The 25,497-nt window shown below is 54.5% G+C and overlaps 1 long non-coding RNA gene across 1 annotated transcript; it reads left to right on the top strand.

Annotated features, from left to right (window-relative positions):
* Nucleotides 1–868: 868 nt before the first annotated feature.
* LOC108401541 (uncharacterized) lies at nt 869–20,260 on the top strand. The gene is made up of 7 exons (XR_012132778.1): nt 869–4,750; nt 4,857–7,612; nt 8,534–8,730; nt 11,302–11,473; nt 14,572–14,689; nt 17,349–17,419; nt 19,348–20,260. It is a non-coding gene; the product is annotated as an uncharacterized lncRNA (long non-coding RNA).
* Nucleotides 20,261–25,497: the final 5,237 nt, after the last annotated feature.

Below are 25,497 nucleotides of genomic sequence, written 5' to 3'. Positions count from 1 at the left end.
GAGGGGCTGGAAAACCCACGAGGGGATGACTAAGGGGACGAATGAAAGTCCGACCTAGTTCCGCTTCTGGAACTGATGCCTACCCGGCAAGCCGCTTCTCCTGTCTGAGACTGTCCTCCTCTGGGAAATGGGACGGCAGAGGTCATTCCACAGGTGCGACAAGGAGCATGTGAAGGTTCATGAGAGACTCAGAAGCCGGAGCTGGGGCACAGCGGGTGGTACATGTGAGTCTCCTTCTCCCTGCACACCTGGGGACATTTGGAGGAGGGTGAGTCACTGTCAGGAAGCGCGGGACTCTAAGAATTTCCTGGCTTCAATCCCCAGCCCTCAGTCACCATCTCCCATCTCACAGGTCAGCCATTGGAAAGAAGCAGGTAGCGATGACCCATCCTGCCTGGTGGATCTCTGAGCCCGGCCTCCTCAGAAATTGCCCCGTGTCCACTGTCTCCTTCCCTCACCTGAAGGGCTTCTGGGGTGAAGCAGTGGGACCTAGGTGTCCCTGCAGGATGTGGACTCCAGGAGGCAGCCAGCCCGAAGGGTGGGTCCCTGGTCACCTGGCCCAAAGCCAGGAGGGCCCACAGCTGGTGGGAAGCATTTCTCAGCAGATCTCAGGAGGGCAGGAAGGGTGGGGGAAATGTGATCCTACAGCTCTCCCTTCTCTGCAGAAGCACCAATGGTCAGCCAGGACATACAGGTTAAAATTCGGTTCTCTCCTCTGGCTGGGTGAGGTCAGAGGGCCTTGGAGAGACAAGGGCTGCCCTCCTGTGCTCTGTGCGGCCCAGGTCCAGGCTCTCTGACCACCGAGGAGCTGAGTCCCTCTTCTGGGAGGGGGGGCAGCCCTGAGAATGTGGTGGGGTGTCAAAGCCAGTGCTGGTGGCTGCGTCCATTCCTGAGAATGGTTTTGAACCTGCTAGTTGACAGTCAGCAAAGTGCCCTGGGCACGGTCCTGTGCCGGCTCCTGACAAGGGACAGGGAAGAAGATGAAGTGTGGGCTGTCGCCTCTGCCCTCAGCACCTCTGGTCTCGTTGGGCAAACAGACTTCACAGGGTGACAAGTGTATTTAAGGCTGAATTTCAGTCTGAGTGCTGCAGGCGGTCATGTCTGGAGTAGAGGGTGTGCGTGAAGGAGACGCAGGAAGAGGCATTAGGGAGGCTGAGCCTGGGAGGGCCTTGGGGAGGAGGGCCCGGGAGCAGCCAGAGGGCAGATGCAGCAGTTGGGAGGACCCCCCAGGCCCGCAGGCTCTGCGTGCTGCCGGTCAGCCGTCCAGCTGGGAGGCATGCCTTGTTCTCACCTGCATTTGCAGATGATGAAGGAAGGCCAAGAGGCTGCCTGGTGCCACGTGCCAGGGTTGGCGGTGGGCAGAGCCTCAGAATCTACACCGCTGCCTGTGCAGGTGCCGAGGCTGGGCCCTCATTCTTGGTGGCCCAGTCAAGTTTCTGCAGGTGCTTTTCAAAAACCGAAGCCAGTGTGCAGTCCCTGGTCTGGGGCGGGGGCGGGTGGTCTAGCGAGGATTCAGAGTGCTGTGAACGGGGCCAGCTCGAGGGTCCCTGCTCCCAACACCATGGCCTCTGTTGTGAGGAATAGTGGGAGGCGTCAGGTGGACTTGGAGGGCAGGTGCCAGACACGTGCAGAGTCGGCATGAGGAGAGGAGGAGGGGAGGCAGCTCACAGGAGGCGCATCTGTCTGGGGGCTGCTGCAGGCCGGGCACTACACCTGGTCACTTTGTCCTTGACCCATGCTAAGGATCAGTATTCCAGCTGGGCAGACGGGGGGCTGAGGTGGTTATATGGTGAGCTGTGGCTGCCTGACGGTAAGTAGCAGAACCAGGACTCCAAGCCAGGCCTGTCTAACCACAGCCCGCGTACTCCACACACAACAGTTCGTATGGTTTGCGTCAGTCAGGGCGCGTGACGTTGCACTGCAGTAATAAACACCCCCAGGACCAGGGCCTCAAACAGCAAACGCCACTCTTTTGCCCCATGACCCTCCTGGTTTGGGAGGGGTGTCTGCTCGCCCTGGTCACTCAGAGACCCAGACTAGTGCTGATGGTCACCGTGCCAGAGAAGGAGGTCCCGAGGGTCTCACGTCTGCAGTGGCCCAAGGCCAGGAGCAACGTTCATCGCTTCTGCTCCCCATTCGCTGAACAGAGCTGGTCACGTGCCTGTCAGTTGCCTATAAAGGGAGAACCGGGAATAGTGGTGAGCAGCCCTAACGCCTACAGCAGAGCATGGTGAAAGCGGTGTTTCAGGAGGTCAGCCGGAGGCGTATGCGAGGCTGCTGCGGGGAGACTGGAGGCGGCGGTGGGAGGTGATGACCGACACCGTCAGGCGAGAGCCACGAGGTCTTGCACCAACGTGTCGGTAGTGAGGACGGAGAGTCTGTCCACCAGGGCCGGCTGGGATCGATAGGAGCTGGTGCTGGGCTGACGGAGGCCAGAGCCTCACGCATGACACCCAGGCAGGACCATCCGTGCGCCAGCGGGTCACTCAGAGGCCACGTTCCGGCTTCGCTCCCTGTCTCCTCCGGGTGTCTGGCCCCCGTTTCAGGTCCTCCCCACCTGCACTGCGTTCCCAGGCCTCATGTAGAGAGAATCCAAGTGTTACGGCAGAGTCTCCTGTCCTCAGAATTTATTAGCTGAAAACTATTATTAAGACTTAAAGGGCTATTCTAGGGATGTTTGCATTTTAATAACTTTGAAGCCTTTGAAAATTAAGTTAATAAATCTCCAAGAATAGGACTTCAGGCCACAAGCGAACAGTTACTTAACGAGAACCACGTATATGCCAGTCTGTTCTATGGGCTGGGGTCGTGGCAGAAAGCGGCAAACTCCTGGCCTCACCAAGCTCATGTTCTCTAGTCGGGGAGACAATGTACAAATAAATGACTAAAAATTGTAGGTGTTACGGAAAAAGTAAAGCAAGGTGAAGGGCTAGGAAGAGTTGGCACACTTCAGTGTGTGTGTGTGTGTGTGTGTGTGTGTGTGTGTGTGTGTGTGTTTCAATGCCACTGCTGTAGCCCCAAACTGGAAATTCCTTTTAGGGAATTCCTTGCAACTTCCGATAGTTCATGGATAAGAGTCCAGAGATTTTCCTATTATTTTCTTTCCGATGTTTCTGGAAGCAGGACATGTAAATTCCTTGACTAATGAAGCCAGAAGCCTCGGGCATGGTGTGGGGTTACCGCAGCTCCCTGGCCGTGGGAGGTGCCCGGGCGCGCATGTCCTCTGTCTGACCCCTGCCTGTGGGGACACAGAGTACCGCTCAGTCTGAGGGGACCATGTCCAGACTGGCCTCACGCTGTCTCTTAGCAGGCTTGTGAGGCTGTCAGGGTGGCTCACGCAGAGGACTAAGAAATGGCAATGAAGCGCCGGCATCCCGAGGGGCCCAGCATTTGCCCACTGGGTGCCACTCAGCCTTAGGACCTGCCCACTGGGTGCCACTCAGCCTCAAATGAAAGCCGAATGAATGAGCCAGAGCTCACATTTCCTGGCTGCTTGGAGGAGGCTGTGTCCCCGCAGGGCGGATGCTCTTCATGTAGACCTCCGAGTCCCTGTATTTTATTCTTAAAAACAGCGTCATCACCCGAGCTAGGTTGTGCATCTTCCCTTCGAGCTGGACAGAGGCAGAGAGCCGCTGTCCTTCTCTGCCTGTACTCACCATTCTCCCGAGCAGGCGGCGAGGCCCTGCTCAGATGGTTCATGCCTTTCTGACAGAGCGGTGACTGTGTTTGGAATTCCAAGTGTGGAGGATGTCGGATTCTGCATTTCAGAGGAAACTTGGGGCATCAGCGGGGTCATTCATCTGCCAGATTCTGAGCTTGCAATGACAGAGTGGGGAGGAGGGGGGAAGGCAGAGGGAAAGACAGTTTCTGGGACAAGCCCCTCCGAGGGAGGATGCCTTGTGGTCACCTGGCAAGAGCAGAAAATGCGACCTGGGAGACCCGGGTCCCCCCAGACCTGCTGCGGGCCATCTGGGCGCGTCAGGCGGGTCTGGGATGCTTCTATTCCTGCCTGTTAGAGGTGGGCTTCTGTGCAGGTTAGGTGTAGGGTTCCGATGTTAGACGTAAAAGTTCCTCCAGCAGGTCGGGGGGAGGGTGTGTCACTGATACACAGCATTATTACTGCTTTTGTGGAGTCTTGCCATTTGATCATTAGGGGCCTGGGGCTCCAAGGTTTAATTCTGAGATAAGTCTGTGGATTATACAAGCACATTCTTTGCATACAGAGATTCTTGCTTACTCAGAATCATAGACTAATAGGGGCCGAGAAGACCTCAGAGGTCATCCCACCCCACCTCCCACCCAAATGCAAAATCCCTCCCCCGAAGCCTCGGAGCCCAGGCAGCTTCCTGTGCGGCGTACAGTCACTGGCTTTCGCCGGGCGCCTCAGGTTGAGGGGCTGGTTCTCCTTTTTCACCCTAAGTTCTCCAGAGCAAGAGGAGCGCCCACAGCGGGTGCTCAGTGAGTGTGACGGCTCATGCCCTCCAGGCTGCCCTGAGAGCCCCAGCAGTGAGGCGCTCCTCGCGGTGTCCTGGCGGCTGCGGCCCTCTGGCCTCCTGACGCTCTCCCACGCCCGGCTGCAGACAGTCGCCTCCAGTCCCAACCCTTCAGTGCTGCCTTTGGGGTCCTGTGGGATAAGGCTGCTTCCTTTCGCCCAGGAAAGCTCATCTTGTCTTCACCACCTTCACCCTCAGCCTTCCTGCTTCCTAAACCTCTTCACTGTGGTCTCTTCTCTGAACAGACTCCAATCTGTGTAAGTGTCCTTCTAAAATATGATCCTCAGTGTATCCCAGGTCTGATCTGGGGGCACATGAGTCAGAGGGATGTGGGTACTAAGGTTTGTTCCCACCTGGTCCCAGGTACCTATAGGCATTACGAGCGCTTTCTGTCTGTCAACCTGCCTTCTTCCATCAAGTCTGAAACACAAACCTGGGAGATGTGGGTCATCATCCCTGCTTCACTTAGGACGGAACTGAGGTCCGGTGAGTTGACTCCGCGTGCTCGTGGTCTCCCTGCGGGACTGGCAGCGGTAGCACCTGCTCTGATCTGCCAGCAGTCTCCTTCCCATCCCTCCATTCATCAACTGCTTGTTAAATACCTGTGCTTGGCCCTGGGGAGGAAATGACCTTGATGCTGATTCCCCCTAAACAGCGGGCTGCCCTCTGTGGCCCAGGAATAGACTTCCTGCCTGGGGGAATCAGCATTGACACCGCCCTGTGCAGACAGCATCGCTTTGGCACTCCCCACTTGCTGTTGTCACGTGTGTGTGTGTCCCCCCGAACTGTTCCCGTGGGCTCCTGGCATCCTCGCTGTCCTCACCCTGACCCCGGCCTTAGAAGGGGTTGGTATGGGTGGTGCTCACACGTAGTAGGTGCCAAATAAATACCTGCTGAGTGCATGAAATGCTCATTCGCTAAATCAGAAGTGACTCCCTCTGTGCTGAAAGGTTGAGCTCCAGGAAGGAAAAAATCAGACAAAAATGAAAGAAGAGGAGGCTGTCTTTCTAGCTGGCCCGAAAATCAAATTGTCCCTGGTCATTTCAAGGGTGACAGAAGTGCCTGAATTAACTTCTTGTCCAGTGGGACTCTGATGTTCTCTGAACTGGAATGGAATTGCTCTGAGTGTGTGCGGCCTCTGAAATCTTCTCAGCTCTCTGGGCAGTTGTGGGACCCCTTCTGATTCATACTGAGCTTGAGGCCCCTCTGAGACCCCCACATGTTTTCTACTTAGACTGTTACTAAGGCAGATGGCTTTCAGTCTGTACCGTTTTCAGACCTACATCCGGGGTTTTGCGATTGTGTCACTTCTCACCTGTTCTCTGAGTGTGGGTTCTTCTGTCTTAGTTGACCCTCCCAGCGTGTGTCACCCACAAACCTGATTAGCATGCTTTCTGATCATTTTTAACATTCAAGTAATTGATAAAACTGTCAGGACAGGGGAGGCAAGGACAGAGTGCAGAGGTGTCTCGCCAGAAGCAGGCCTTCAGGGTGCCCTCGATCAACATTTTCTTGATCAGCGAAGATTTGGCCCAACTGTGTTATGGTATTGTCCATATTTCTAGCTTGACTACAAGAGTATTGTAGGAGTCACTGCCAAATTTCTTACTGAAATCTACATACTTCCCAAAAGGAAATTGTAAATTTGGCTTGGATACTTGGGGTGGAACCATGGAGGATAAGGTCACCACTTCACTTTATAAGGAGCTCTTGCTTCTGGACTGCCTTTCCCTCTCTGTGGGAGGCTGGAAGAGTGGCCCCTGACCCCACAGATTGCCTGCTGATGCCTGATGGAATGACGGACCCGCAGACAGCCTTCTGTTTACACGTTTAGGAACCTCAGCCCAAAGCCTTGGCTGAGTTCATCGGGGGATGCCCTCTGGATTGGAGAGGATGAAATGCTTTGAGTGAGGGGGTGAGGCTTTAAACAGTACCTCACTGCTTGAGCTTGGAGCAGTGACCTCAGTAGGGCTCTGAGGTCCTCTGGAGACCCAGAGAAGGAATTGAGCGCCATCTCTGAGCACTAGTCTTGTTTCTTCACCAACCCGCTTGCCCCAAACGTGCACCGATGATGATGAAGGTCATGGTCACCCTCTCTCAGTAGAGCCTGGGCTCCCGTCTAGGGTGCGGGTGAGGCCGCCTACTGCTCTGAATCGCAACGAGGACATGTGCTTGGGTCATGGGCAGAAATACCCCCTCTCGCTGCCCCTCACTGCTGACGGGGTGTTTCCCTGCCCCGTAGGTTTCAGGCATGGCAGGTGCTTGGCCTCATAGGGGCAGAACACCTTCCTGTCCCTTAACTTGGGGCTTGGCCAGTGGGATATTAGTAGGTAGAATAAAACAGAGGCTTGCGAGGTGGGCCCAGGCTTTTCCTCTCTGCCCGGGCCGTGAGAAAAACCTTCCTGGAGTAGCTGATGAGAACACATAAAGCAGGCTCCAGCTGACCCACAGGCCCGCAGCCCAGCTCAGCCCGGACAACCTGAGAGGTGTGAGAAAGAGGTCTTATGCACGAAGAAGAAACCTCAGATGTTCTCTGCTGTCACGCTGTCACTGCAGCAACACAGGGCTGTTCACCAGACTGCCCACCACCGCTGCGCCCTTAGGAAATGCTGCATAAAAGCCTGTTGGGCTGAACTGGATGGAAAACACCCTGTTGTCTCGGGCAGGTTCAGAGCAAGGCTCTTGCTGAAGGGCCCCAGCTTGCAATTTAATCTGTCAGGCATGTGTCCACAGCTCTGAACCTCAGTTTCTCTGTGGTGGTTAAACACTGACATGCACACATGCCCACACACACCTATTGCCTGTGCATCAGGACCTAGCCTGCAGCATCCCATGCCTGGAAGGGCTGAGCTATTTTGAAACGAGACCAATCAAGGGCATAAGGCCCTGAGGCTGAAGGAATACCCAGCCCTTCTAAAACCACAGATTCTTCAAATGTGCAATCCTGGGGCCCCCCCAAGGCACGTGGGCCAGGTCCAGCTGGTGACTCAGAGAGGGCAGCTGCAGGCTCGTGGCTAAGAGCACCTGGCGTGGATTCTGTGGCAAGGCGGCCAAGCGGGGCTGATTCTGGATGAGTGCCGGATGCGCCCCGTGTCACCTGTGCATGACGGCCACAGCAGGTGAGTCGGAGAGGTTGTGGTCTGGTTCAGCTACCCTCCCACTGCTGTTTCATAGTAATGATTCATACGTCATGACAGAGGGGTGTGGCTTACACTTACATTTCTAGTCTGGGGGTGGGCGGGGAGGGAATGGGAAACTAGCTTCCTTGCTGAGCTGTGAGGGAGAGTTTGTGTGCCTGGGTGGGGGTGGGTGGGCTTGAACCATAGATGGGTGTAGGGAGGGGGGGATCCCAGGACGAGGAGGAGATGGGCCTGGAGTCGGGACTCTGCAGGTGCAGGGCCAGGAGTGGGGGGTCTGGTTGTGCTAGAGGTGGGAGCCGATTGTGGGGAGAGCATAATAAGGGGTCCAGGGGTGGGTGGCTGAGACTGTGAGCGACAATATGAGGAGGCGCAGCTTGCTGTGTTCCCCTGAGATTCTCGGCAAAGTCTACAAGAAAGCTGTGAAATGCCAAGCGGGACTGACCATGAAAAGCGGCAACGGAGCTGAGGCTGCCCCGGGGGTCAGACCCAGAGAATGAGCAGAGGCTGCTGGCACTCGCCTGCACCCCTGGGCCCACTCAGCCCGGGTGCTCGGTGGGCAAAGGCCCAGCCTTTATGGAAGGACAAGGGCCCCCGGGAGGCAGGTGCAGCCCCGAGCCCGGGAGTAGGCTGGGCAGGCGGTGCGAGGGCAGGACGGCAGGCCCCGCTGCGGGCTGTTCTTGGCAGGGATGAGCTGCGCTGGCGTCTGCAGGCCCAGGCTTGTCGTCCAGAAGTGGGACAGCAGGCGTCTGGGTGACAGGTTGGGAGGCTGCTGTGTGGCCTCTGCACAGGCGTGGACAGTGTGCCTCGAGCCCAGAGGAGGGAGGCGCCATCTGCCTGGCCAGCAGGGGTCCCAGGTTGGAGAGATGTTACGTCTAAGCTGAGTGGAACATCGCCCAACAGGTGACCCAGCCAAGGAGGTTCCTGTCCCTGGGAAGGCACAGGAGCCTGGATGTCAGACACGCTTGGTGGCTGCTAGCGCCGTGGACCGGGAACGCACGCTCCCCACGGGACGTCTCCACGAGAGGCCCTCCTGGGCACCCCAAGTAAACAAACGCTTAAGGGAAACTTCTGCGCTTGTCAGGCCCCAGGACCCACAGGTGACTTTAGGGACATCTGTGACCAGTGTGTGAGGGGCTTGGCAGGAGGGATGCTGCCCCGGGATGAGCTGGGAAGGGGTCTGACCCAGGTGAAGGGGTCCTGTTCCAGGACAGCTGGGGGCATGAATCATCTCAGCACTCGTGCTCAGACCCATCAGTGCGTCTGATGAGCCCCCGTCTCTCAGCACGGCCCCCACAGGCAGGACGCAGGACAGATGAGTGAGGGTGTAAGGAGAGGGGTTTAGGGGCACCTCTTCAGGAGGACAGGGCTGGGTGGACTGGCAGAGGGGAGCCCAGGATTACTATGGGGCAGCTGGCAGCCAAGGGGCTGAGACAGCAAAAGACCATAGAGGGGAAGAGAAACTTCACTGGCTCATTTGCCTGGTTCCCAAATGCTGTGTGCCAGGTCTGACGCCGGCATCGGAGTCAGGGTGCAATGACCAATGGCTCTCCTTCTCTGCCAGCTTCAGGGTCTTTTCTGTCTGGCCCTGGGGCACACACCTATCCCCTTGCCCATCTTACTTGCATCAGAATTCATGATTCAGAATTCGGAGCTGACATGCTGGCAACTCTGATGCCCGAAACACTAGGGGTCTAGAGTAGGAGAGTTCCCCAAGGAAGCACGAGCAGTGGGTGTGCAAGGAGGAACAGGCCAGGCCAAAGGGGGCTGCGTCTGCTCACCTGGACGGAGCAAGGGGCCTTGGTGACGGATGGCCGAGCGTTTGCTCTGGTTCTTGGGGAAATGCAGCCTACGGTGGAGCCGTAACAACACATATCATCTCCTCCCTGGGAAGGAGAAACAGTTGCACCTTCCTGCTTATTAATCACATCTTCCATTAATCAGGTAACTCACCATAATTGTGATTACAGTTGGGAATCAATTAATGTTCACCTTAAAGTGTAGAGAGGAAAGCAATTAACGTAATAGAGTTAGAGCATCAAAATGACACAAATGTTATTGACAATTATGAATCCCATCGTACAGCTTTCTGGGTCTCTGCTCTTTCGTGGAGAGGTTTGCAGTGGAGGAGGGGAAGCCAGGAAATGCGAGCCCCTGTCCCCACCATCCGTCCGTGTCCCCGAGAGCAGCATGCCCGTGGGTTCCGGGCCGTCTCCTCCCTCCAGCTTGCGGCTCCACCTCCAGGCAGCCAGGCCCCAGCCTGCAGGGGACAGGCCCCAGGGAGGGCCTGAGGTTCCCTGTCGGTCAGAGGGGCTGATTTATCTCTGTCTCGGCCTCGCCTTTTGTCTCACAGCCAGGTCTGTGATCCTTCAGAGGGAGGGCTTGGCTGTTGGTTTGGTGGGCATCATCTGGAAGAGATTTTAAATATTAGTTAACCAAAACAGAAAAATAGCATTTGAAACTCAAGTTGTGCCTTTTAAAGAAGCCCTTGTCACATCTGTTCTTCCCATTTTTTGTGTGTCCTCCCAAGAATCCTGAGAAAGGATGGATTCTCACTTTTTAGGTGGAGAGTGAAGTGTGAGTGAGTGAGTGGCCCATCAAGGCCACACCACGGGTTGGAGGTGGGCTGGAAGCAGGAAAGCTCCTCACCATCACATCAAGCCCCGCCAGAAACTCCCGCCCACCTCTGCTGGTGGTGGCTCACGTTTAGATTCCAGTCCCCAAAGCCTCCTGCTCCGGATTGCAGGCTCAGGACACATTCCAGGGGACGGTAACACCCCTGAGTTCCGTCTGCCCCAGGCCTTAGACTGCTTCAGTGGAATCGAGGAAACAGTGCAAAGGAAAATTTGGAAGTGAAGAATTCAGATTCAGCTGGAATTGCTCTGAGGGGCAGTCAGACCCACCCCTTTTCCAGATGAGGAAACTGAAGCCTGGGGAGGGAGGGGCTGGTGGAGAGGGAACAGGGTCCATTCTGGGCTTTGGACGGAAACCTCACCGCCTCCCTGGGCAGGGGAAGGGCTGGGTTGTGACCTAGGAGAAAATGAAGCTGCAACAGAAAAATCTTGGCAGGCAGCATCAGGTGTGTGTGATCTGGCCTCGTCCTTCTGTGGCTGCAGATTCAAATGTCCAGGTGTCTCGTCTGTCTTGAAGGCCGGCTTATGCCCATTTGCTGATGGGTGATGTGATCTGACTCCTTCCCTAACCCCCTGAAGGCTGCAGGCAGCAGGTCTTCAGTCTGGTCTGCTCTGTCTCTAGACACGATGTGTCTGTCCTCAGAACAACCACTCCAGGTGGTCAGAAGCTTCCCTGCAGGGAAGTTCTGGGGCCCAGTCCCAGCCCCCACTTCCTTCCTTCCTCGAGGCGTACCTGTCACCCGGGGACTGAGCCCAAGGGGCTGCCTGGACAGGATGGCACAGCCCTTCAGAGAATGGGGCAGGGACCCAGCCTCCTGTGGCCTACTGAGGGCCTCCTCACTGGCCAGGCCATGGCAGTCTGGGTGGAGGGCTCGGAATAGAGCCGCAAGGCAGCCCACAGCCTTAGCACTACAGCTTTGTATGGCTACGAATGGCAGTTTTTATCCTGATGCCAAATAAAGTCCAGGGTATTGGTAACCCATACACACTGGATTTTTAAATGTCTCCTTTTTTCTCTTTTAACCTATGATGCCAAAGAGGAGACATTGCACATGGGATATCCAGGGTGACTGATCCATAATCCTACCTACTGAGATCTGCACTCCGGATGGACTGCCACCCCACTGAGATCTGCACTCCGGATGGACTGCCAACACCCTGTCCACTGAGCCGGGCCATGAACAGCCTCCGGATCCACTAGGTGGCAGAAGTGAGTTAGCCACGCGGAGAAGGCGGCCCAGGGAAGCAGGTTCCCAGCGAGCGGCCGCGCTCCAGGGTTTATAATCAAATCCAGAGCATCTGAGTGTGCGGACACCCTCTCCCCCTCTGGTCCCTGAGGGTCACCCTCACTCTTTTTAATTACTACTTGAAATAACAGCTGTCCTAGGCTAGGCTATTTAAGATACATGCAGGGCTACAGCCAAAAAGAAATAGAGGCCCACACCCAGAAGCCACCGAGGGGCGAGCGGTTTTGAACAGCCCCTTGCTGCGCCGAGACCAGCTGGATGCAGCTGTCAGCTCTGCAAGGAGAAGCCTCCCTTCTGCTGGCTTCAGGCTGTCCATGCGTTGAAGCCTTCAAAGCAGGGACCTCAGCCAGGCCATGAACCCCACCCCACAGCTTACACACAACCGCCGAACTCTGAACCAATCCCGATAATAATTTATGGAACCACAAAGTGATTACAAAGTTGTATTCTATTTTTCTTCTGAAAACACCCTGTTGAAGAACGAGTTTGAACTGGAACCAAGCCTACATATCGTCTAGAATGACCGAACGGGATTCAGAACCATCTCTGAACCTGACTGACCCGAACCTGCATTTCACAGAGCTGGTGCCTTGGCCAGGACAGCTTTTCAGAAGGACCTTTATTTTAGCTGAAGCTGCCTCCAGCTCTGTTCTGCTCCTCCCTGCACCCCCAACCCTGTTTGGGAAAGTCTCTGATCGGGGTTTGCTGATGACGCCCCAAGGAGACCCCCACTTCTGTGGCAGACTCCTTATTAGGCTATTTTCTGGTTGGTCACCCGCAGCAGCCAGGGAGTCTGGTGTGGGTCAGATTTATGCAGGACACTTGGATAAAACATAAACAGTGGTTTAGAGAAAGGGGATCTGCTTTGTGTCAACAGTGATATGAGGCGGGGGGTCCCCGGCAGGCGGCATGGCTGTTTGCCTGGAGTCCTCTGCTGTGTCACCCGGCCCTGTCTGTCCGGGGGGCCCTCGCTGGAGAGCCCAGGCACCCCACCAGCTCTGCAGCCCGTTTCCCAGTGGGAGGGCTCTGGGCCGCCCTGCTCCCACCCCACGCCACCTGGGGACATGCGTGCTGAGCAGAAACCGCAGGACCACAGTGGATAGGCACTTACTTCCAGCTTCAGTGAGCTAATCACTTTTTTGTGGCCCCCTCATTTAATCCACATAACAACCCTCTGAGGTCTTCTGGGGGGGGAGCCAGGTTTTGTGAAGCGAGTATACTTCAGGGGAGGGACTTTATGAAAACGAATATGAATATAAACTTAGATATAAAAATGAATGTTACTTTAGCTGGACGCAAAATGACAGTAGCCTTAGAATGGGGGTGTGTCTCCCTTGAGAGCCGTAGGCCATTGATGGGGCGTGCTCACCCACGACTGCCCTCCCCTGGCACTCTGCCCCCATAGGGGCCACACAGCAGGGGCCTGAGGCTCACTTTGCCCGCCTCATGGCAGATGCGCTCCTCAGGCCTGTGATGCTCCTCCCCACTCCGCTGGCAGACGAGGGCACCGCGTGAGCAGCGCCAGGCTGCAGCCCCAGTGGGCCGGGAAGCGGACTCCTCCCCCGGAAGGTTCGAGGTGAAGCTCAGCGTGTTGCCCACTATCCTCTGCTGCCTCCCCCGCCACCCCAGACTCTGGCTCTGGTGGTGGGGCCTTAAACCCACGTGAGGGCAACCTTTAGGCTGAGCTGCAAATCCCACAATCCGCCTCTTGTCTGAACCCACGGAGGAGCCCTAAGGAGAGGGGAGGTGGCCGTCCTCCCACAGGCTGAGGGCCGTTTCAGGTGACTGCAGCTCCTTTCTGCAGGATGCTGGCTGCGTCCCTGCCTGTGGACCCCGCAGCCTTGAGGGGTGCTCCTCTCCGCCTGTGGGGGGGTGCCGGCCGTCTGGGGGGCCATCTGGGGAGGTGCTGTGAGCGGCAGCTCCCCTGGCTGGCCCTTCGGGGCAGAGCCTCCGCAGATGCCGTCTGTGTCAGGCCTGGGGCCGGGCGCTCTTCTGGGGGCCCTCCCTTCCCGCCTCCGGGAGCCCTTCCTTGCAGTCCTGCCCCCCACTCCCTCCTCCCTCCCCCCATAAAACCTTCCTCTGTCCAGGGATCCATCGTCAGTCCTGCGTCTTAGGGTGGACCTAAGTCATTTGGCTTCTTCCCACAGGATGAGTTGTGGTTCTGCGTTACGGGACAAAAGCCCTCCCGCCACAGGAGCGGGTGCAGGGAGAGCAGGGAGCGCCGCCGTCCCAGTCGGTGGTGAGGGTGGAGGGAGTTGCCACATTTTTGAAATTCTGTCATGGCAGCAACTGTTACACTGTTCTGTTGGTTTTTATAATTTGAAGACATTTAAAATGGCTTGAGCATCACTGGGTGTCCAGCTCTGTGGGCAGGTCTTACGATGCCCTTCAGTGGGTACCAAAGCCAGGGTCAGCCGCGTGTGCAGGTCGCACGGAGGCAGAGGGGTGTTCTTGGCAAGGGCCTACCTGTGCCTGGCACTCGGCCACCCCCTCTCACGTGTCCCATCCGTTCTTACACTCCTGCCCAATAGGTAGCATTCACTCTGTTTGTTTTAAATGAGAAAACTGAGGCTCGGGTGGTGGAGTGACTTTCCCGAGGTCCCTGTCACGTGGGAAATCCTCCTGGTACAGTGGTAGCCTCTGAATATTCCACTAGGTAATTCATTTTATGGAAGAAGGGCCAGAGACCACATCAAGGTACTCAAAACACACAGTTTATTAAATCTGTTCACGACACAAAGTGAGAAGCAAGGGAAGATACGTGAGGTGGGACACACAGGTGGAAGCCATCTCCCCAGATCCTGGGTCCCCCAGTGCTTGACTGTACCCCACTCCGTCTGTGCTGCATCTGCGGCCCCACAGACGGTGTGCTTGTGAGGATCAGAACCCAAACCCATACTTCACCAAGATGGCCCAGTACCCAGAGGCCCTTGGGCCCAAACGTGCCTCCACTGCGAGAGGAGGGACCCAGGCTCACACAGGTGTGCTGGGCCACTGCAGGAGCTCGCCGGCCAGCTAGCCTTCTGGACAGCCAAGAATGTTATTTCTATTTCCTGCCCAGGGCACACGGGGCCAAAATGAGGCCATGTGGATGCCAGCCAGTGGGTTGCTGACTTAGGGTGACACAGCTGTCTGCCAAGAGGGGGCACGATCCTGGCTTCTTTCTACCACTTTTGCCTGTAAGTAACATTCTTATTTGTTTCCTCATACATCCCATTTATTCTGCATATCTGCAGCATGTCCTACGGGTCACTAACTCATCTAAATGAGCCTATCTTACCCATTCTGCATATGTCTCAAGCTACTTACTCACCACCTATGCCTCACACGTCTTACGCATTTCACCTGTATCTCATAAGGTGCGCGCCCACCTTCCATCTAGCTAGCTTTAGTTATCCTTTGCTGGGTAGCAAATTACCCCCAAAACATACCAGCTTAAGACAGTCACACACATTTTTATCCTCCACAGTCTCTGTGCGTCAGGAATTCGGGAACAGCTGGCTGGGTGGTTCTGGCTCAGGGTGTCCCCATGACACTGAGTCAGAATGTCAGCTGGGGCCGCAGTCATCGAAAAGCTTAGCTCGGCTGGAGGGTCCACTCCCTGATGCCCTCGACATGGCTGGTGCACAGGTGTGGGTGGTGGCCGGGGCCCTCGGCTTCTCCCCACATGAACTGTGATCTGGCAATCAACCCTCATCAGTGCCTGTAGCTGGGATGTACCAAGAGCCCATTGGCAGAAATTTTGAACTTTTAAATGCTGGAAATGCCACAGTCGCTTTCCCGCCGTGGCATGAGGATTAAGCCAAAGAGTGCTTTCTCCTTGAGGGTTGTCTTCCTGTCTCGCCATTTTCCACCCTCCTGAGAACTGTATGTCCTGCATTTGAACATAAATTTGTATATATTTATTTTCCTACTATTTTTACATTGTCTACTATTTCTATGAGTTTGTAAAGGGGGAGAGCGTATCATGTGCTTGATCTTACCATGTGCCATCACAAAGTAACAGGGACCCGATACCCCTTGTCAAACGCAGTTGTCTCTTTATCGCGCACATCAGCCTGCCTTCCCATCCCTCGCTCAGCTCCGAGCCCCTGTTTATATATGCAAAGACTCACCGATGTGCTCCACTAAACAGCAGATTGCATATTCCAAGTCTCCTCTCTGGCAGCCTGGAAGAATTAGCGGAAGCTTTGAAATTTCCATCTTTCCATTCGTTTTCCCCCATTAATCTCAGCCAGGGAAGGGGGAGCTATCCAGAGATTTCTATCTTCTCTAAGATGAATTACCTGTCCTTTAGAAGGCAGATATGATTGTTTAAAGTAATAATTTTTTCTACTGCAATTATAAGTAACAGTTATGGAATATTCATGTACCAGGAGTTACATTGAGTAGATTACCAACATTAGTTCACGGAGTTCTTACAGCATCCTGAATGGGGGTGTTTCATGTATACATACAGGTGAGAAAACTGGGGCCGAGAGAAGTTAAATAGTTTCCTGTGGTTTCACAGCTGTTGAAAGTAGGAATGGGGTTCAAACTCATGCCTGTACGACTTCAGAGTAAATGTTTTTTGGTAGAGGCCCTGATAGTAAATATTTTAGGCTTTGCAGACCATATATGGTCTCTGTTATGTATTCTTTTTTAAAAATAACTTTTAAAAATGTGAAAACTATTCTTAGCTGGTGGGCTGTAAGTAACAAGTCAAGGGCCACATTTGAGTTGCAGGCCAGTTTTCCTACTTCTGCTTTAGAGCATCTAAAAAATATGTGTATGTACACACACACACACACACACACGTGCACACACACACACGCACACACACACGTGCACACACACGTGCACACATGCACACACATACACACGCACGCACACACGCACACGTGCACACACATACACACGCGCACACACATGCGCACACACACGCACACGCGCGCGCACACACACGCGCACACACGTGCACACACGTGCGCGCACACATGCGCACACGCACACACGCGCGTGCACACGCATGCACACACGCGCGTGCACCCCTCCACACGCGCACACACCCACACACCCACACGCACACCCACACGCACACACCCACACGCACACCCACGCACACACACACGCACACACACGCGCACACGCACACGCACACCTGCACACCCGCACACACACACACACACGCACACACACACACACGTGCACGCACACACACCGGCACACACGCACACACACGCGCACACGCACACACACACCTGCACACCCACACCCACCCACACACACACACACACACACACACACACAGCGCTATGTTTCTTTCAGTGTGTCAAGGCCCGGCACTGCGTTTAGTGGGACGTATATCCTTCTATCTTCTTCGATTAGAAGTTTCCCCTCCTCTTTTGGTTCAATGACTGTGACCTTTGGAAGCTTCCAGACCACTTTGAAGGACACCTGGTGATCTGGGTTTGTCTAGATGCTTCCCATGATTAGATCCCAGTTAGGATTTGGGGCACGCTTAATATATAGGGGGGTTGCATCCCAGTCAGGGCACCCTGGGACACACATAAATCAATTTGTCCCATTACTGCTGATGTCGGGCTTGATCCCTTAGTTAAAGTGATGTCTGCCGGATCCCTTCACTGCAAGGGCATCTTCCTCTGACCTGTTGGGTGACATTTTGGGGCTATTTGACTCTCTTCATCTCAAGAACCATTCATGTAATGTTGTGGCATCCAGTGGTCACCCTGGCCTGAAGAAACTGTTACATGGTGATTGGAAAAATGGAGGTTTTCTAATTCTATTATTCTTTTTTCTATTGGAATATAGTTGATATATGGTGTGATTTTTTTTCAGATGTGCAGTGTAGTCACTTGATGGCTGTATATATCACTAGGTGCTTGCCACAGGAGTGTGGTCACCCCAAGGTAAGTTTCAGACTTAAGTGTCCAGTCTACTTTCCCAGGTGGCACGTTTTAATATACATATTCTGGTCTTTTATTTCTGGAAAGGTTTCTTGGGTGATGGGTTAAATATCATTCCTGTTCAATTTTTTCTTCTGAGACTCCAATTATATTATGTTGGATTATTTTTCTTATCCTCTGTATTAATCTTTTCCTCTGGTTTATTTTTTAAACACCTTCTTTACATCATATTTGCTTTTTTGACTGTTTTGTGTCTTTCCTTAATGTCTCTTACCATGTTTTTAGTTTAATGTATTCTCCTTTGGGTACTTTGTATTGTAATTTTCATTTCTAAGATGATTTTATCTTTTTCTACAATTTATATCGTAAGTTCAGTCAACTCTTATTTCACACCTTTCTGGTGTTCTTTTTTTTTTTTTTTGTCCATGCTGTTTTCAGCTTTTGAATTTCTAATTTGAGTAGTTTTCATATGTGTAAATAGCTGAATAGCTGTTTCAGGATTCCGGTCCGCGTGGAAGTGCTGTGGTGTGGTTTTCTTCTGCTCCAAGGTTGGATTTGGGGGAAATTTTCACCAATTGAAATGTTTTAAATCTCATTCTGATATTTTTTTATAGTAACTTTGCATAGATACTCCCTGTCATTTTCTGTTCATTTTGAAATATTTATTTTCCCAGACTAGCAGTAAACATTGTATACCAAGAGGGATGGGGGAGGCTTACCAGAATCTTGTTAGTTCAAGAAATGCAGCTTCCTCACTACAGGCCGCCGAGACGGGGGGCTGGAGAGCCCCCCGGGCGGGGTTCTCTGGTTCCTGTGGGGCCGCTGACTCCCACCTCCTGCCCCTTCTCCCCTTTGCCGTCGACCCTCCAGACGATGCTTCTTTGAAGTCTTTCTCTCCCTCAGAAATGGCCCCTCCTCAGGATTGCTGTCTTGGGTCCCTGTATCTCCATGCCTTTCCCAGTCCGTGCCCTGGCGTCCAGGGCTGGGAGCCCCCGCGTCTGACACACCCGTCCTCGCCCCCCGACAGTCCTTTCCCTGGTGGTTTCTGCCGCCCCACCCCCTCCCCCATCATCCTCGCGCCCCCCTCGCTGGCGCGCATTCTCTGGGCGGCTCTCCTTGTTTGATTTATTTCCTGACTCGTGCTCAGTTCTGATTTTCCCGTATCTTGGCCGCTACTTACTTACGTTATAGTCTTGGGTTATGGGTGATTTTTACGGGCACGCCTTGGACATGTGCATGTTCGGTTACAGACCACCGCAACAGAGTGAATGTCACAATACAGCAAATTAACTTTTTGGCTTCCCAGTGCATATACAAGTTATGTTTACACTAGACTAGTCTACTAAGTGTGCAACAGAATTTTTTCTAAAAAAGAGTACATTAATTTAAAAATGCTTCATTGCTAAAAAATGCTCACCATCATCTGAGCTTTTAGCAAGCTGTAATCTCTGATCACAGACACCACAACAAATATAATAGTAATGAAAAAGTCTGAAATGTTGCAAGAATTACCAAAATGTGGCGCAGAGACACAATGAGTAAGTGCTCACTGCTGGGTAAATGGTGCTGAAAGACTTGTGCTGTGGGGGCTGCCCCAGTGTTGAACTTGCAGCACCCGGAGAATATAGTAAAGTCAAGCACATAAAAGAATATGTTTCTGTATTTACTCTAGTGTTGATTTTTTCTTTCTATTTTTTAAGGATGTATGAATCGATTTGGATTTAAGTAGTTACTGTTACCCTCCTGGAACTTGAAGACCTCATAAATTTTTGCATTTTAAGTAGAGATTAGAGATTATGCAGTCCAAACCCCTCTATTTCCAAATGAGAAACTTCATCCTAGCGACAGCAGCTTGCCGAGGGTTACACAGGAGCAGACTCGCGACAATGACACCCCTTCTCCACCTTTTGACAACAGAATTCTCTCTCCAGACACAGGTAAACCGCACCACGGAGAGAAATCTTGTCTGTATCCTGAGAGGCTACAGAGAGTGGAAGGTGCTCGAAGTTGCTTGAGGTTCCAGCAGAAGTCCAAGGAAGCATCCCTGCTCCTTGAGGAGTTTGTCTCTCTCATCTCTGTGCAGGCGGCACCAGTGGAGATTCTTAGGGGTCTCATCCAAGCCAGAGTTCATTCGCACATAGGAAGCTAAGAAAGGAAGAGAAATAAGAACATAGGATTTTCTCCTTTCTTTTCCCTGAATCCTTAGAGATTGTTGTATCACCAGTTTGTCGTTAGCTCTTCTTTCCTGGTGGAGGGACCAGGGAGGGAGGACCATGGGGTGAGTCCCAGAGCACCAGCTGAGGCTCATTCGTTCACCAGACACAAGTGGTGGGCAGGTTCGTGGGAGAACCCTGCCCCTCTTGACGGTCTGACTATTATGAACCCCTAAACTCCCGCCCTTCTCTGGAAATCCAGACCCAACTCGGATTGTTCTAGTTAGGTTCTTCTAAGTGAGAGAGGATGTCAGCAAAAGATGGCCTAGAGAAAGGGTCTCCTGGTGTGGGCGGAGGTGTTTTCTGGGCTGAGAATTCTCTCACCGAATCCTTCCTCTTTGCTCTCTCCCAGTTAGAGCCTGGGCAGGTGTTTGGAGGTCCCAAGGGCAAGGGGGAATTTCCTTTCTCCTCCTGCTCTTTAATGGTCATCGAATCACAAGAAAATACTCCGGGACTTTCCTCATCCCTTGGCGGCCCTCTGCCTTCTCGATTTCAAATTCAGCCTTCAAATGTGTGCACTTAGCCCCCGCCTCCCGCCCCGGATCTGAGAAGGCTGGGGGTCAGGCTCTAGCCCTTCAGCCCGTGGGGGCCTCCGCGTGTGTGAGAAAGGTGCGTGTGCGAGAAAGGTGCGTGTGCTCCTGCACGCCTGGTGGTCGGGCGGCGGCTGCGGTGGGGTTTGGGTCGGGTGGGCCGGGGCGCCGTGACATGGCACTTAGGGGGAGGCTGATGCCGGCGGGATGCCAGGCGGCCCTAAAATTGACTGGAGGTAGGGAGAGGCGCACAGCAAAATGACAACATGTTAACAGGGATACTCATTTAATTCACAGTGTGGTCTGATGCTCCAGTGGGAGTAATTACTGAAGCTGTGAATGTGGATGAAATTTCTGGAGAAAAGTGCAGATAGAGATGGAAGGGCTGACTGCTGAGGTCTGAGCCTTGAGAAGCTCCCTCTTTATGGATAAAGGATAGTTGAGAAAACCGAACCTGGAAATACATACGGTGAAGCCAGAGATTGGAGAGCTTAGGATGCCTTACAGCCAAGAGAGATTCTGGCTAATAGGAAGGGTGTTTTGATAGAAGTATGTGGGATTAATTCTAGAATGTCCAGAGGGCAAGGACGTTAGTTCCCCATGGCAACCAGAAATCCCAGTAAGAAATAAAAACGCACCATTTAGCGGTGAGGAGGAGGAAGAGGGTGCCGGCCGGGGAGTGTGAAGGAGAAACCAGGACGCTGCTCCCGGGTCCCCAGAGGAGAGCAAGGGTCTCGAGAAGCGGAGGCGATGTCTGCAGCCTCGGGGCTGCGAGGGGCCCGGGGCCTGGGCAGGAGCTGCTCTCGCCCTGGAGGCCGGCACAGGGACTCAGCGGCGAGTGGGCGGAGAAGCACGGGGTGGGTGACCCCGGAAAGGGGCGAGGGCCCCGTCCGTGCGTGAGGAGGCCATGATAGGACCCTGAAGGGACACACGTGTTGAATGAAGGGTTTTGTTGCTTGTTTAGGAGTCGCAGCTAAGGGGGCCCATGCCTGCTTAGGCTTCAGTGTCCAGGGGAGGGAAGGGGGCTGAGGACGGGGTGGCAGGGCCACAGTGCTTGCCTGCAGCCCTCCTGTCCTCTGGGAGTGGGGTGCGGAGCCATGGGGAGCTAAGCCAGCTATCGCTGCCCACACTCCCAGGGCGGCCATCGGAAAGAAACAGACCCCAGCTTTCTAATGTTAACTGCCAGTTCTCTCCTGGCGAAACTTCGGCACCTGAGGGGCAGTGGAGCCGCCGGGGACTGTGCGTGCGTGTCCCTGAGCCCCAGATCCACGTGTGGAGATCCTGACTTCAGTGGTGGGGCCTTCGGGAGGTGAGGAGTTCATGAGGCTGGAGCCTCCCCCTCAGAAGGGCCTGGAGAACAAGCAGGCCCGCTCCCCACGTGAGGATGCAGCGGGGGCAGCCCTCCCCGGGCCAGGGAGACAGCCCAGCGGGGACAGGTCGGTGCCGCGGCCTCAGACTCCAGCCTCTGGAACTGAGACGGAAGTTTCTTCCATGCCACCCGGCCTGGCGACCTGCAGGGACAGAGACAGAACCCAGGTGCCCCCGCTGGGCAGCCCCAGCCCGTGCTGCCCCCTGCCGCCTGCATGCCAGTCTGCGAGCTGTCGTCCCGGGCTCCCAGCTGACGGTCGCATTCTGTGGACAGGCTGCACGAGTGCTGGCTCCTCGGGGGTCGGCGACTGCGTCCTGCCCTCCAGCCATGAAGATCGCTCTCGGCTGGTGGTCCTGAGTGACTGTCGCCTTTCACTGGGAGTCACTTTAATGGGGAGGCCTGCTTGCTGCTTCCCGTCACTTGGCCTCAGCACCTCTGGGGTCATGAATTCTCCTTTGTCTTGTCTGGTGCTCCTGGCATATCAATCCTTTCCAGTTCTGTGAACACTAAAATTGAAAGAAAACAAGGTTGTGCCTTTTTGCATTTTTAATTCCATGAAATCCCATCTTTGAAGTTGAGACAACGCCCAGGGCAGCTCAGTGTGGCTGCCAGGAAAGCTTCGCAGAGGCAGGGCCAGCAGGGGCTGCACAGGCGCTTTCTCCCTCCGTCTTTGATCTTCAGGGGCTCCCAGCTGACTTGAGTGTATTTCTGGTGAATTCCAATCAGTAAGTCTTTCCTGCTCACCCCTCACGTTCTGTCTCCCCACTGAGAACATGCGGGGTCTGACCGGGATGCGGATCTGACCGGGCGGGACAGGAGAGCCCGCAATCACTGTCTTGGAGAGGAAGCTGGCACGGTTAGGTGTGTCCCCAGGGGTCCAGGATAGAGCCTTAGCTGGTTGGACGACAGCGAAGGGAGGAGAGTGTCTCCGCGCCTAAAGATCTCTTTACACTAACTCCCTCCGGTGCTCAGGTGCTCAGCTCTAGGTCTCAAAAGGCTATTTGGGGGTCCTTCCAGGCCCCCAGCTCACATTCCACCCTCAAGGAGGGTGCCCATTCCCTAGAGGGGTAACTGTGCGAGTTGGCATAAAGCCCAAAGAAGACTGAAATAAAATGTCCCTTTAGGCAAGGCCCAGAGGCGTGATTAACACCACTGCTCATCAGCATAAAATGTATTCAATTATGAGGGATTAAGAGGCTGCGAAAGTAGAATGCCAGAGCCGATGACATGTGAGCATGCGAGTGGGAGACAGAGCCCCTGGGTGGCCAAGCTCCGGGGTGGGTGTGCCTGTCAGATGATGTGTGGGGGGTGCAGAGCCGTGCCCCCAAGGAGGGCTGCCTCCCACATCCTGGGCTCTTGAGGCTCTGTGTGGAAGGAGGGGATGGCTGGGGAGGGATGGTCTGCCAGCCTGGCCACGTTTGCTTTTCAGACCCTTTGTTTTGCTTATACAGTGGTTATGAAGTGAATCAAAGGAGCTCTAATGAGGGCTGGCCTCTGAGATGCTCCATGAAGCCAGCTGTGCTGTGTGCTGGGGGGTGGGCAGGGCTGGGGGTTGGAGCGTAAGGAAGACAATCTGAAAAATGATGAAACCACCCTTCACTATACAAAGCAGAGACCCCAGAACTAGGAGCAGAAGCCTGTGTGCCTGGCCAGCAGTCAGTCCGTGAGCTGGGCTAGTGTTTGTGCGCCGTCTGTTTGCCCGACACTGTGACCCGTTGTGCCCTGAGTGGTGCAGAGAAGAGCTGGGCTGAACCGGAGCTGCCCTGGGGAGTATGGGAACTGGGGGAGGAGCGGAACTATGGAGACCCTCAGGCCTTCCATGAGGCAAGATTTTAGATGGACCAGAACTGAATTCCCAGAGACAAATGGCGCTCCAAGGTCAGAGCGCAGTGTGGGGGGGCGGCTTGTGGTTAAGAGACAGGTCTTTAGGGTCAGGAGGACCTGGTTTGAAGGCTGGTTCTTAAGCTCACGGGCATGACTCAGATGAGATGCTGGACCTTCTTCTGTGTCTTTTCTTCATGTGTGGAACGGGAGCTGTCATAGCACTTGCCTCGCGGAGGTGGTGAGAGTGGCCATCAGTGATGTGTGTGAAGGTCTAGCCTGGCCTGGCAAGTAGTAGGCGCTCGGTGTTCTTTGTGAGTGTCATTGCCAGACAGGGGGCTGTGGAACAGGAGCAGAGAGCACGGAAAGTGGAAGGTGGACGAGGTGACAGAGCAAAGGGCAGGGATGTGAGTCTTTCAGGCACATTGGTCTGGCCTGGGGCTGTTTGCCTTTAGACCAGAGACACCATGTTCCTCGTGCTGTGGGGGTCTTCACGGGGCTGCGTGGTCCCTGACAGCCACACAGGGGAGCCGAACCAAAATGCAGGCAGGAACTGGGAAGCCGGTGTGAGCACCTGCCCTGTGTGTGGACAGGCCAGGTGGGGTTCACATCTGTTAGCAGAGTGTGTGATAAGGTCCAGGGCCTAAGTAACACTGGCAGGGTTCTCTGTGGCGTCCCTGTGGTGTGTGGAGAAAATGAGCCATGGACATCTAACTGCCCTTCCGTCCCCTAGACAGAAGCATTCCATTTGCGCCGGTGTACAGGGTCTGGCTTAAAGCAGGTAAGACTAAATGTATCCGTCTTCTCGCCTGACTTAGAAGGACCTGGGAGCGCAGAATAACACTGACTCTCATTCATCCCAGGAGAACGGACGCGTAGCTTTTTCACAAATCTGGCGCACAACTTCCTTGAAACAACTGTTAAGGGCTATCTTGTATCACTTTTAATGCATTTGTTTATTCACTTGTTTGACGAATATGGACAGAGCTGCCCTTATTTGGGAAGCACTGTGCTAAACCTTGGCAATGAGCAGAGTGGCCCCCAGGGGACGCATGAGGAACCGAGTGGGACTGACAAGCACCTGTGACCAGAGAGGTGAGAGCAGCGGTGGAAGGGGGCGAAGAGCTGGCCCGCTTCCATCTGGGACCTGGAGGCAGAGTCCAGAGCAGGCATGGTGGGGGAGCCGTGCGCTGGATGCCGGGCCCTGTGTGCTGTGAGGCTTCGCGTGGCCTGGCAGCATAGTGGCCGATAAATGCACCTCTGCAAGAACGTGGAGAGGAAGGTATGCGGGGAGGCCATTGGGGTGATGAACACGCAGCGTCTCTCTTGGTGCCTGTGGCCCTGGATCATCTAAGCCTCCAGCTCTGGAACCAGAATTTGGAATAGTAGCTTTCCAGGTGTGCATCAACCGGCCAGAGGCAGCACTGGGACCGGGCAGGACGGGAGGTGTCCACTCTGGGAGGCCTCCCTGCCTAGACCAGATGAGACCTCAGCCCGGGGGGCGGTTCTTGACTCTCTTGATCAAGTCGGATGAGTGCAGGTGAGGAAGGACTCCATTAAAGCTAGAGTGGCAGCGAATGGGAGCAGCCATGCAGGTGGCAGAGAGAAGGGGGGTCAGAGGGAGGGGAGGGAAGCCCAGTGACCTCCTGCTCAGCTCAGGGCGGCTCCCTTGCAGCTCCTGAAGCCAGGGTCCCCTGATGTCCAGGGTCCCCTGGGTCGGCACAGTGTGGGGACTGAGCCCCCACCACCCCGCGATCTGGGGGAGCACAGAGCACTGGACAGAGTGAGATTATGTTCTGAGAACTTCCCAAAGCAAAGAAAGGACATTTTCGGGCAGGCTCCCCAAGAGCATGACTGTGCAGCCGCAGTCCTGTCTGGGTCACCCAGGCCATGGGAACTCGCAGGCCCAAATCAGAGAGCTCAGGGGCCCCTCCCTACGTGTCTCAAGTAGGACAGAGCGAGAGAAGGCTTGTGCTTAAGTCGAGAAAATTGAATGAAACAGTGAAGTAACAACGACGATTACCACTGGGAAAAGGGTTTCCTATTAGCCTCCTAACAGGTTGGAAGAGCACAGAGACAACACTCAGTAAATTTAGCAGCAAGAAGGCTTTATTTAAGGCAAAAAGTACACATCTGAAGAAAGGGGAG

Source organism: Manis javanica, chromosome 6, assembly GCF_040802235.1.
Source record: "Manis javanica isolate MJ-LG chromosome 6, MJ_LKY, whole genome shotgun sequence".
NCBI classification, from domain to species: Eukaryota; Metazoa; Chordata; class Mammalia; order Pholidota; family Manidae; genus Manis; species Manis javanica.
Note: the sequence above shows the minus strand (reverse complement) of the source record. Positions and strands in the feature narration are given on the sequence as shown.